We start from the raw sequence: 14,565 nt of genomic DNA, 5'->3' as shown, positions 1-14,565 counted from the left end.
AATTCACGAGTTAAGAAATCAGGTAGTGAATTACTACTTCCTTTGATAAACTCAATATCAAAATCAAACACAGACAATATGCCTTGCCATCTGGCAAAAATTTGTTTTGATGCTATATTTTTAACATCTTTTTCTAAAACATCTTTAGCTGATTTACAATCAACCCTGACCAAAAATTTTTGGTTTAATAAATCACTTTCGAATTTCTGTATACACAGAACTATAGAAAGGATTTCTTTTTTAATTGTGGAATAATTTTTCCTTGGCCCTTGCCATATCCCAGAAGTAAATCTTACTAGGGTTTCTTTGTTATTAACCCTTTGTTTAAGGATTCCACCATAGCCTAATTCAGAAGCATCAGTTTCAACAATTTTAAAAGCTTCTGGATTAGCAATGGCAAGACAAGGGATTTCCTTAATCTTTAATTTTATCTTCTGGACTGCTTCTGTATGAACATTAGTCCAATCAGGAGGATTTTTCTTAAGCTTGTCAAATAAAGGCTTAGCATCAATTGCTAAGTTCTTGTAGAAGTCAGAAATATAATTAAGACTTCCCAAAAACCTTTGCAATTGAGTTTTTTCTTTGATTTCATCTGGAAATTTATCCGCAAAAGCAATAGCTCTATCAATAGGGAAAATAGTCCCTTCTTTGATGGTATGGCCAAGAAATCTTATTTCTGTTTGAAATAATTTGATCTTTTTTGCTGATACAACTAAACCAGCATGTTTGACAGCATTAATAAATGCTTGAAGATGTTTAAAGTGTTTATCTATATTTTCAGAAAACACTAAAACATCATCGATATAAACAATACAGAATGACGTATAAGGACTGAAAATGTCATTCATTATATTTTGAAATTCTGAGGGGGCATTCTTAAGCCCAAAAGGCATTACGTTCCACTCATAGTGGCCAAATGGAACTGTGAATGCAGTTTTGTATCTATCCTTTTCATCAATCTGAATTTGCCAAAACCCAGATTTCATATCAAATTTGGACGTAACTTTGGCTGAAAACAGCCGATTTAATAAGTCCCTTTTATTAGGGATTGGATACCTTATCCATCTAAGAGCTTTGTTCAAAGGTTTGTAATTAATTACAAGCCTAGGAACACCTCTTTCAAGTTCAGCAGCATTTTCAACATAAAATGCAGGACAACTCCAAGGGCTGTATGATTTTCTAATTAAACCTTTGAGTAATAACTCATCAATTTCTTTTTTGCAAATTTCCAAATGGCGAGGTCCCATAGCAATAGGTCTTGCCTTAGTGGGAATTTGCCTTTCATTAAAGTCTGGCTCATAAGGCAGACTAACAATATGTTTCTTTCTTTCCCAGAAGGCATTGGGGATATCAGAACATATCGTTTTGATAATAAGATCATGAAGATCATTTATTTTCCTTTGAATTAAAGGATGTTTGATTTTTTCAGTAATTTTCATGTAACTGATCTCCTGAGATAAGGAGTTAAGAAAATTTTCTTTTCTTTGAATTTTCTTTTGTAACAAATCAATCTCGTGATAACGAGGTTCAGTAACGAAATTAAATGTAATTTCTTGAGAATTAATGGAACTTGTTATACCTTTCTCATTAATGCTTTTAATGGGATATAACATGTGAAGAAAAGGATTTCCCAAAATAACATCATGAGAAAGATTTTTTACCATTATAAATGGCATTTCTAAACAAATTCCATTATTGCAAACTGCAGTATTTTGTAGCTTGTAATTTACAAGCATTTTTCTACCATCTGCAGCATTTAAAATTTCAGTAGTTTTTGAAAAATATCTGGAGGGTATCAATCCTTCATTGATACAGTTTAAGTCTGCTCCAGAGTCTACCATGGCAATTGCAGAGAGAGTATATTCTCTATGAACAATGATTTTAATTTTAATATGCCATTTATGGGTAATAACCCTGTCTAACATATTAACATATGTTAAAGATTCATCCTTCAAAGATCCATCGTCTTTTGAAGATTTATCTTTAACAGATGTTAAAGTATCTAATTTTTCCTTTAAGGAATTCCATTCTTCTTTATCTGACTCATGATCAGAATCAGACTCAGAAAGAATAGATTTATCCTTTTTAATTTCAAGAGAAGTTACTCTAGATTTAAGAGTATTAATTTCTCTTTTGAGAATTTTGACTTCAAACTGTAATTCATTAATGCGAGAAGATTCTCCAGGAGTTTCTTCTTTTGATGTTGAAGCCTTAGCTCTTTGTAAAATTTCTTTTAGACTATAAGTCTCTGGCTCTTCAAATTTTAACCTTTTGTCACCTTTCTTTCCATTGTAATCTTCCAAATACTTTTGAAGCATTTGTCTTTTAGCAATGGGATCAGAAAGTTGATCAATAAGGTCAAGGATGAAATTATCCTCTTTAGTTAAAGGAAATAGACCATTTGCCTGACATAAGGCTTTGTAGTAATCACAATTTCCTTCGCAAGAGTCATCCTCAGATTCTTCTATTTGATCATCAGATCCCTCTGAAGATGATTCTTCCTCAGGATTGTCTTCTGCAATAGCAGCTACTTTAAAAATTTTTCCTTCTTCATTAAGAAGTAATTTTTCAAGTGACCTCTTAAGGCCTTCATCAATATTCAGGCTATTGATTTTCTTTTTCATTCTACACTTATTAGCGTAGTGGCTAGGTTTCTGGCATTTCCAGCAGACAGGGATAGTCTTTTGCCGAGAATTATTCTCAGGTTCAGACCTCCTTTTCTTTCCTCTAAAAATTTTTTTCTTTTTCTGTTTGGGAAAATACTTCTGCTTGGCATAGACCTTATTGGGCCTTTTCCCTCTATTTTCGATAGAGGTTCCAATAGGTGGTAAGCCAATTTGCTCACAAAAGTCCCCTATAATTCTTTTGCCAAGGACCTTTTCCTTTTGGATTTGTCTATGTAATTTTATTTCATTGCATAAATTAATGCCTTCAGCAACCACTTCTGAGGATAAATCCCCATAAGTGTATTCGGAATAAGGAATAATTCCATTGTGTCTTTGCTTAATACGATTGCGTATTTTTTCCGCAAAGAAATGAGGTAGTCCTGATAAGAACTTCTCTTTCCAAAAATCATTTTGACTATCATGTCTGGTGAAGACTTTTGAAAAGAATACGTCTTTATACCATTTGAACTGAGATAAGTTCTGACATTTTAAATTCATCAGTTGCTCTTGAGATCTATCAATAAGCAACGATGTAGTGCCAATAAAATGTTTTGCTATTGTATACAGAAGTGTATTGACACAATCTGTAACTTGTACTGGCTGATTGTCTCTAACTTCTGTTTTAATAGCCTGTGAAATATGTATTTTGGCTTCTTCAGGAAGGTAGAAATCCCACCATCCTTTCAATTGACCAGTAAATCCTTGACTTAAGGCTTTGGCAATATTTTGATCAGAATTACCATGTGCTTTACAAGCAGTTGCATACATAGTCATGTAGTGCAATACCGTTTGTATTTGGTATTCTGACATGCCATCTATATTCCATTCATTAATGGATTTTCCATCAAATTGAACAGTCATGAATTCATCATGTTGTTCTAATTGAAGATCTACAGGTGTAGGCCTATGATAATAGGGTTTTGCAGGAATATTATAAGCCATTTTCTTTTTGTAGGAAGATGCAAGCTTATTTACTTGAAATTTATTTTCATTATTTTTTTGTTCTGATAAGAACATATTCTCTAGAAGATTGATTTTATCTTCTGTTTTTGAAGAATTTTCTGCTTCATCATAAGAAGCATCAGAATTATAATCTGACTCATGTGTCTCTAGAGGAGCACATTCATTGTCTTTAATTCCAAGATTTTTTAATCTTTTCATAATCTCATCAACCATTTCAGAATTTTGAGGATCCATCTTGAAATCAAAGTTTTCAGAACTCATTGGTTTGAATAAAACCTTTTCTTCAAAAGTAGTTTCTGAAATTTTAGAAACATTTGAAGCCTTTTCTTGTTTTTCAAAATCAATATTTTTCTCAATTCTATTTAATTGATCTCCCATTGTTCTGAGAGTTAAATTTGTAAAATTATTTTTTTCAACAACAGCCTCAATGTTGTCGCTTTTCCTGTAAGGAGTTGCTACAACTTCTTCGTTGTTGATTCTTATTGCTAATTGGGTTTCCGGAGGATGAACACTCCTAAAAACTTTTCCATTTTTAGCAATAAAATTCTTATAAGAAGCTTCAAGAGAAAATATGAAATCTTGATCCTCGAAGTCAGGAAATTTTTCATAACATTGTTCCATAAAAATGAAGAAATCAATAACTTCTCCTTTTTTTATTAAAAATCTTTTATAGCGAGAAAACCATTTTTCATGACTCTTAGAGTCTTTAACAAGGAAAAACCATTTTCTCTTTAATTTGTTTTCTTTGGAATAAAATAATTCCTTTGGAAGTCCCCTAAAAGGAAATTTAAATTTGAATTTTTCTTCTTCATGGATCGTTATAGGCGAAAGGCTATAATAACCCATATCAGACGGAGTGGGGGATGTTCTTTCACTATTAATTTCAGAAGTGGGTAAATTATCCCTCGAAAGGTTTCTTTCTTGGCTTAGGCTGCATACTTCAATAATCTACGGATGAACGACTCCCTTAAAAAAAATGTTGGTAAGCCTTAATTGATGTGTTTTATGTAAAAAAAGGAAGAAACATCTAACCACTTATTGTTCCACTTCTCTGTAGCAGAGACGCAACCAGAATTTTTGTTAAGAAAAGGTCGAACCATTCTAGTCATAAACTTTTGAGAAATTTATACACAAATAAATCATAGAAATTAAACACAAATGTCAATTACATTCCGTTCAAAACTACCACATAAAAATATCATTCCATTCAAAATCACCACTTAATAATATCGATTATGTCATAAAGATTAACCATAAATAAAAAAAAATAACGTGATAGTCTTTTCTCTTTAATGTATTAAAATGCAGCCCATCGCTTCTTCAAATCTCTAGTAAATTTACTGTGTTCTTTTGAGAGACAGCCGATGTTGGGTAATGAGAGATCAAAGTTTGGATGACTTGAATTGATTTTTATTTACAATTAGAACCGAATTATTTAACAACTAGAAAAGTAATTGAAACTCGAAATAATATTGAAATTATAGAAACCTTAAAATAATATTAAAATTATGGAATCTTGAAATAAAAACAATTAAAACTTGAAATATAGAAATTTAGAATCTTGGGCTGTGGAAGTTTTTTTTTTTTTTTATCAAATATACAAGCATAAATGACCAAACTGTTCTTACATAAGATCTTTAATTTAAAGCAGTAATAAAAGTAGGTGCAACATTCCAAATTCTTTTCTGAAGATTGTTCTTACCGTATTTAGCTAGAGCGTCGGCTTTGGCGTTGCATTCTCTAGGAGCATATGAGAAGATAATGTTTGTGAACTGATTCTTGAGATCTAGAGACTGAGCTATGACTTGTCTGGACTGCGAGTGAAGTCGTTGCTTTGGCCATTAATGAATTGGATGATATTAAGATTGTCGCTTTCGATGTAACCGTGTTGTATTCTTAGCTGTATGGCCCATAATATGTTGAATTGTATAGCTAGACTTTTACATTCTTCCGCATTCTGTCCCCTGACTGTGTCTGTTGCTACTACGACGAAATTTGCTTCTTCATCATGTATAATACATCATATTCCTGTTGGTTCTGTAAGTTGCGTAAAGGAAGCGTCTACATTGAATTTTAGATATAGTGTCGATGGAGGTCTCCATTGTTGTTGTTGTGGTTTATTCCTACATTTGTTAGTAATAGAGGTGTCAACATTAAGAGGCGTGGTTGAGATGTTGTTGATGCGAGAGATCATCTGTAGGGGGGTTTATTTATTGGCAGTGAAGTAGTTTTCACAGCTAGCTTTCCATATAAACCATAAGATTTTAACATATAAATTAGTGGTATCCTCATCCTAGTTTTTCCATTGTTGAATCTAAAGACTTACCATGCTTAACTGTTTAGATCTAACCTGAAAATTGAACCAAATTGCTCTAACTTAGCTGCAGTGTAACATCACATGGTTTAGGGTTTCATTATCATTACAGTTTATACAAGTATAAGTGTTACCAATATACCTTCCGCTTTTGTCCTTTACTGGTAGACTATTAGTACAACATTTCCAAAGGAAAAGTTTTATACGTGGTATCGTGTTCAGATTCCATATGAAAAACCAATCATTATGGTCGTGCATAGGTCTATTGCTACCTGTTCTTAGATAATTATACATCGATGTAAGTGAGAAGTTACCTGATTTTGTGAGCGTCCATTTTGCCGTGTCCTCCTTATCTGTCTGCAAATTAATGCTCAAGATTGCGCTGCACATATCACTATCAAAACAATTATTGATCAAACTAGTATTTCAGGTATTGTTAGTAATGAGTTAGGCAACCCTTGTGAGGTTAGAGTTATTTAGATTGGTGAGAGGGGGTAGATGATTCGGGATCCGAAAATCATGCCAGATTCTGATATTGGGTCGTGGAAGTTAGGAAGTAAGATTAGGACATTGAGTGCTAGGAATTTAAGTTGGACTTAAGTTTTGGGTTGGGACCGTTGGGGTAGGGCTTAAAGAGGGGAGGGGCTAATAGAGTTTAAAGGATGTATTAGGTAGCAGTTGTTGGGAAAGTTTTGAGAGAGATTGACTACGACATACATTAGTCATTACAAGACATTGATACATTATGAAGATGTGATAAGTACGATAACTGTCTAAGTTAAACAATAATGAAATAAGCCTAAAGTTCAACTAAACATGGCCTAAAGCCCTACAAATTCATTACATTGTTTATACCTTGATAACCCAAGTTCAATAAACCATGAAATCCACTTCCTCTGAGATCCGAACATGGGACCTCCAGAATTTTGGAGTTACGGAAATGGCAGAGTGATTTAGAAATTGGTACTTAAAGGGTGACATGTTTCCTCATTTGAAAACAAAAGCGGTTCCTACCGTAGTCATTCCACGTCATTATGTCACCCTTTTGGTCACCCTCTAAGTCACTCTAGCCTCTCCCTTGAAGTTAATGTCAACATTATCAACCACTTTGGCTACCAAATGTTGACCATGATCGGTAGCATCTTAAATTTAGCCATAACTCAGTTTGGAAACCGACAATAATTGAGAGGCAATGCAAATTGATAAGATCATTGGTTCAATCAAGTATCCATAGCGCAAGAATTGAAGGATTTTGAAGTTCATTTCTACTTTCACTATCATCATTTGCACAAAAAGAAATACTCACTTCGTCTCATATTAAGAGTGTCACTTTCCTTTTAGAGATGTCTCATATTAAGAGTCTCACTTCCTTTTTTATCATATAAAATCCGTGTACTTTCCCACAATGCCCTTACCTTGAGTCAACTATAATTTGTTGGAATTGGTTTTTGCACTAAAAGCACTTTAATATTTAATGAGGTGGAAAAATGAGACTCTCTTTAACTTTAGACTTTTTTCTACAATAAATAAGGGTACAAATGGAAGTGTTGATGTCGAAAATTGGCTCCTGGTTAAATCAGCATGAAAAAGGAAATTGATGCATGACAGCCTCAGTTATGATGGTATATTATGTTTGGAGCGGAGAGATTCCTCTATTCAGCTCCATTTCTCTGCTCTACTCTGCTCCTTTGCTCCAGCTCCTCGCTCCTTGTTCCTGTTCGTCTGTTCCCGAGGGGGGGAAACCTGCGAAGGGTTCGAAAATCGCTCTGACGCTCAAGACAGTCAGGTGCTCTTTGCAGTAAAAGAATGAATATTGATCGACCCTTTTGGGGGGCGAGTTGTGAGAACTCTGAGTATGGGTTGATCCTTTCTGGATTGAAGAGATCGTGTCCTGTGAAGGACGAAGTGGGGGGCCTTTTATAGGCGAAGTTAAACCGACTGTGATTAGTGGCGGTGGTGAGGCGGTTGGCCGTCAAACCGTAAGGGAAGTTACCTCTTTTGCGTATCTAGGGTTTCTCTTCGAGTCTATCCCGGATCTTTGATAAGTGAAAGTTCTTAAGTTCAAGGATACTTTGTATATATCTTGCAGGAGCGATAGACTTTAAAGGAGAAGTTTCCTCTTCTAGATACGTGGAGTCCAATCGGGCTTAAACACTTCAAGATGTGAGGTCGACTGAGATCTTTCTAGAAAATTCAGGATTAAGTTGTTAAGTCGCGCAACGCTGATCTCCCCAGTTCTGGGCGTAAGATATGGGCCGAACCTGTAGAGATTCCCCTTATTCCTTTTAAGATACCATGACTGATCTATCCATGCCAAGGGCGTTCAGTGCAGAGCTGATTTCTTTCGGTCGACCTCCCAGTTAGGGGAGCGTATGGTGGACCGTCGGGTGTTTAGCTGTTCTGCTTCCTTAAGTCGAATCGTTCCAAAAGATTTCAGGTCTGATCTTGACTCTTCAGTCGTTAGTCAACGGATGAACATTTTATGCATAATCAGGAAGAACAAAATATATGAAAATAAGTTGGAGTTCCAAAGAGGGACTCTTAATATGAGACAGAGGGAGTAGAAGAATATATGATGACAAGGAAACAGCTAGGGATAACCTCATTATCATTATCAAAGCCATGACTCAGGTCCGTTGGAGTAGCAACAAGGACTGGCTCGTCAATACTTCGTTCTCTGATTATGTCTACGATTGGGACACCCTTTCTTTAACATTATTAATAAATCGACAACCTTTGCATACATATTCAATCTTCTCAATAAAAATCCTTAACTACCTTTATTTGTTCGTTCCTTTATACGGTCAGTCGTCAGAGTTTTTATTTTTTGTATTTGGAGAGCTCTGAAATATGTTTTCTTTAAGAAGCTCAGAAAAAGTTCGAGAAATGTTCCCAATAGCAATGGACAGTTCAAATAGTATAAAAAAATCTTTGTCTATCTAAAGATCACTTTTTGACTATATAAAGATTAACTTCATTGGTGCTCAAAAACTTCCTTGTTTTTGCACATCTACTGGAGTTATGGTAAGAAATCATACATTGTAGTTTTGTGGTATCACTTGCTAACAAAAAAAAGTCTGCAGATTAGAAAATCAAGTGGAAGGAATGGGGATGTTGATGACTATTTCGTGGACAAAAATAGATATTATTAGAAAGATGCTAATCACAGTGTACGGATTGAGTGAGTTGTAATATCGAATGAACATAAATTGCACTGTTGGTTAACTTTATTTTTTACTGGAGTTGTATTAAGTTAAATATATTAACATTCCCATCGTGACGCAAAAGTGAGGCAGACATTCCATAATACTATCTTCACATATCGGCTTTAACTAATGAAAAATCGTTTGTACCAAAAACTTATACTAGTTTTTCAATACGAACAATTAAGTGAAGTTAATAGATGGATATTTTTTTTCACGAAATTTTTTTTTAATCTAAGCATATAGATTCTATTGCTACAAGAATCAAACCAGGCTAAGCTTTAAATGACCCATTACCAAGGGCAAGAAATCCGTCGCTATAAGTGGTGTAGGTGATACATTACCAACGAAATTAACTACGGTTCTTTGAGCACCGTCGTTTATGTGGAACATTTGCAACGGATTTTGTAAAAATTCCGTCGTTAAATTTTAAATGACCCAAATGAATTTCCTAAATTTAAGTCGTAACAAAAAAAAAGAACAGTTGAAGTACATATTACCGACGGTTTGTTCACCATTGCTAATAACACATTACTTATGGCTTTACCGTCACTAATGTTTTAAATTTTTTTCTAATATCCCTCCCCTTTTTGTACTGGCAGAATGCCTAACCTTAAAAAATCATTCCTTCAAAAAAGCCAAAAGCAACAAAAACTCACATCCATTAAATCGGAACAGTGTTAATTATATTAAAAGAAAAGATCTCCAAATGTAGAACATTAAGAAAACATTCAAATTGTGTTCAAAGATACCAAACATGTAAAAAATGTGCACTTCAATATCTACTATATGATGGCCCTAAATCTTTATCCAAAATATTCCATGTCTTCTCCAAACTCCATGTGTATCATAACATAAAAAAACATAACTCTCAATTATATGTTATCTGCTAGCTAGAATCCAGGAAAAACTGTACAACAAAAGTCTTAACAATTATGCAGAAAAAGTAACAAGCCATAGCAATATTATTTGATTTCTCGTTAGACTTCACCATAGTTATATTTGTTGCTACATAATCAATTCAAATCTTGTCTAATAATAACTTCTAAACATAAACTATATCATTCCATTAACTTGGCCTCTAAATCCCTTAACTTACTTGTGTGGTTGACTTGGATAATTTTTTTTAGTTTAAGGTGTATGTACACTGGCCTTTTGCTTGAATAACATATCTAAGTGGTTATTTTTTTTCTTAACAAGTCAGATTTAGTGTGTAAGTACACAATTTGGAAATCAAATAGAAACTCTTAAAGTTAAACAATTATTTCGCAAGTTGCACTTGCATATTTCTAACAAAATTTCTAAATCTTTTTTCAACATGAAATTCAACAAATAAACACACGAAATAGTGATTTTATTGCAGTTTCAACATATACAAACTAAGTGCAGCAAGGCCTAAGCAACCATAACTCTAACAGAATTTCTAAATCTGTTTTCAATATTTTTTCCTATGCGAAGCTTCCTAATCCATCGCAACATGAGTAAAGAGCATGAATTTTGATCTATGCAAGTCAACTTCCCCATATAGTAGAATGACAAGAAAATATCTATGAACTGAAAAGACTAGCTAATTAATACCGAGTAAAGCCTAAGAAGCGTACCTAAAGCAGTAGGTAATTAATATTAAACTGAGATGAGTGACTCAATATAGTGATGAACAGTGTGTCTCTATTTATTCTAGTTTTTTGCATTATGTATCTAATTAACAAATAAGAAAAAGTAATAACTTACCCTGATCATCATCATAAAGCTGAAACAAAATGGAGCATCGATCAAGGTTGGGTTGGTGTTGGATTGTGGAAATCCTACATAAGCATTGAATTGATAGTTAAAACCTAAAAGTAATACACTAATCACAAAGTTATCAAAGTGGTGGTCACTAAATTTTTCTGATGAGAAAGGTTAGACTCCACACCCTTTGGATGTTGCCATTAGAACGATCATTTTCAAGTTGTGCCAACCTCTCTAATGCACTTTTGAGTTCATCTTGTAATAACTTCATTTGATGATTCGTTTCAGCATCATCTGATCTTCTCTTCTTCGTAGACTTTGAAGTTTCTCCGCCCTAAAACTGCTTTGGCTTTATTGGACCATAACAACGGACTCGACCGGCTCGATCAGGTCACATCACTTGAGCGAAAATATCATTTGGACCTGAATCGACAAATTCTCCATCTTCTTTGGTCATTTGACTTTCTAGTTTTTCCATTTTATTTTGTCAATACAACCACACTGAGAAGTCTGAACTAAATCATATAGCAAATGAGACATATGATACCTAAATGAAATAGTTATTATCTTCTCCGTTGACCATTCGTTCACTGTAGCAAGACTTCTTTTCCGTATATAAGTCTTCTTGAAAATTGGTGAATGAGTGGGGGATGCATTAACTTCTTTCTTTAACTGTTAAAGAAATTACTGAAAGAATTAAACACAAAAACAATTGACATTTTGACTTGATAAGAATGAAACAAAAGTAATTTACCTCGGCGACATATTTAGCATGAGACTTTGAGCTTCCAACGTGTGAAATTTGGTGACAAGCCTTATTTTGGGCATTTTGAAGACTTTGTTTCTACATTTACAATAATCATATGCTTATTCTATATGCTTTATTATTAATCCCTAAATCAAAAGTCATTTAAATAAAGGTAATTCAGTTGTTTGGTATCACCATGTATCATATAGTTCTGTTCTAAAAAAGCCGACTGTACGTGGTTGTTTGGATTGGAAGTGCGTTTGCATCTTCAGAGACCAATGACTCCTCCATCTCAAATTCTCCTTTTAATTAGTAAAATCAATGAAGCAATTAATACTCACATTCAAGCATGTTCTAGAAAAAAAAACATTAGGCCCGATGATTGATGATTGAGTGAACAAACATTCTAAAAAATATCTGAAGTTATAAATGATTGTCTATACTGCAGATCCTTACTTGGAACCTACGAGAATGAAAAATTTCAAACCATTTTTGACGAAAAATTGAAAAATCATGATGAAGATTGATTTCTTAACATGGAATATTAAAATGACGATTTCATGAAATATGACGATTCCTTCTCGAGATAGAACATAAAAGAAACGATTTCATGGAAGATAAATCTTGCTTATCAACATGGAAGATGAAGATTCCACTGGATTAGCATCAAAGATCTTGAATTAATAGAGGAGAAAATAAAGGACAGATATCAGTAAACCCCAAGAAACATAGAACCCAATACTTATGACACGGGTTTTTCATGAAATACTAGTGAATTTAAAAATCGACTTCGGTGTTGGTACAAGATCTAGATTACTGAACTAAATATTCTTCATCACTTATAGAAGTTTGAACTTGAAAACTATAAATACTTATGACACGGGTTAAGGCTAGTTGACTATCCATGCAAATTCCTTTTCGCTTAAAAGTTGTCGAGGTATCTTCATCGTATACACGATTTCAGCTCACCGACCAATTCAAAATTCAAATTTCAAACCTCCACTTATGACAGGCAGGCCAGGACATACCCTACGACATTCATACAGAATACGAGAACATTTCGACAACAAATAACATCACGATAAAAGTACACAATAAAAGAGGTTTCAAGCTTCGAGGCCGTCTGCTTTGCTAGGGAAAAACTTAACACCGGGGCAACACCATGGCTTACAACGCGTTTAAGGCTCAAAACGAAACCTAAATACCTAATTACAAATTCTCACACCTTTAAATACTCCAAGGTTTAGTTTAATGATGTTCAAATGGACAACCACTTAGGAAAAACAACAAAAAGTTAATAATTAAATAGAGAAAGTACTTCCAATTCTGAAAATAATTCATAACTGACATACTTAAGAGTTGGTATCAATGTGTCAAGTGAAAACAGCACTTAACCATCAAATATCAATCCTCTCCAAAATTCACAGATAATCAAAGTTTAAATCGGTATTGTTAAGAAACCCATCTCAAAAGAAACAAAAAAGGAGAGACTAGAGAGAGAGAGAGAGAGAGAAATTACTTGAGAAGGAGCGGCCCAAGTGATTTCCTTGATAAAAAGAAACACAAGAACCTGACAAAGAAACAAGTATTAACAGATTAACCCATAAATAATCAAATTTTAATATACAGATTAACCCAATAAACCCTTTCAGCTAAAACAGATTCGAAACTAGGTTAGGAAATTACAAAATCGATTTGAAACTAGGTTAGAAAATTACAAAATCGATTGAAACTAGGTTAAGAATTGATAAACCCTAGTTAGGTTCGATCTATTTTGCACATGAAACTAGGTTAAGATTATATTAGGACCCCCTCTCTGAACAACCCTAAACCTCCTTTAAAAAACCCTAAATCTTTCATTTACCAACCAATACCTTAACTTACAACCTCAAGAAGAATGAGAACTAGAAAATAGAGTCTGTAGAGAGAGAATATTAGTTTTCTAGGGTTTTCAAATTATCTTCCAACTTGTAAAATCCTCCATTACAGAAGATTGAATTCAAATTTCTTGCTAAATAAAGACTTACCGAGAGAGTAATTGAGAACAAAAAGAGAGACTAACGAGACTTACCAGGAGATCAGATGGAGGAGAGAAGGAAAGATGGAGATGTTTTGCAAAAATTCTCTTCGTTGCAGCAAGTTAGAGCCAAAAACCTGAGAGAAATTTTGGGAAACTTTGAGTTAAGGCAATTATTTTTGTTTAGGAAATTTTGGAATATCGCGGGTTTTAGAAAATTTTAGCGGGAATTGTTTTTCCCACTAAGGACGGAATTCATTAGTTCAACAAAAAAAAAAGGACGGAATTCATTTCCCGTGCCCTTAGAAACATAATCGCCGACGATTTTGTAAACCGTTGCTAATAATTCCATCAACAAAATGTTTTTTTGTTGTTTTTGTCTTGGTGTTCCGTCGTTAAAAAAAAATTTCTCGACGAAACTTTGGGACAATTACGAAAAAAAACAGGAATTTCATGTTTTTTTTTTGTCAAAAAGACAAGTTAACTTTTTGTCCTTTTGGGCCCCATATATAGTTTGGAAATAGTCTTGAAGGACAATTCTAAAAGCACTCCCATTTCTAATGCCGAAATTGCCCTTAGAATCTTAGCTTGCGAAGCTTTACAAACTGGTTTGCACTGCTTTGCAATCTGGTTTACAGAGCTTTCCAATCCCGTTTGCATTGCTTTGCAATCTGCTTTGCCTTTCAATGACTTTGCACACACTTTGCAATCTAGTTTGCAGAGCTTTGCAAACTAGTTTCCATTACTTTGCAATTTGATTTGTCTTGCAAAGCTTTGCAATTTGATTTGTCTTGCAAAGCTTTGCAATCTGGTTTGCAGAGCTTTGCAATCTGGTTTGCAGTTTGCAAATCAGTTTGCAATCTGGTTTGTGATAAGGTCAGTTTCGTCTTTTCTTTATATTAGATTATTTACAAAAATGCCAT

The sequence above is a fragment of the Eschscholzia californica genome, unplaced genomic scaffold (genome assembly GCF_041429995.1).
Source record: "Eschscholzia californica isolate CP2 unplaced genomic scaffold, dmEscCali1.0.p SCAF_3, whole genome shotgun sequence".
Lineage (NCBI taxonomy): Eukaryota > Viridiplantae > Streptophyta > Magnoliopsida > Ranunculales > Papaveraceae > Eschscholzia > Eschscholzia californica.
The sequence above is the reverse complement of the archived record's forward strand: the minus strand, read 5'-3'. Positions refer to the sequence as shown.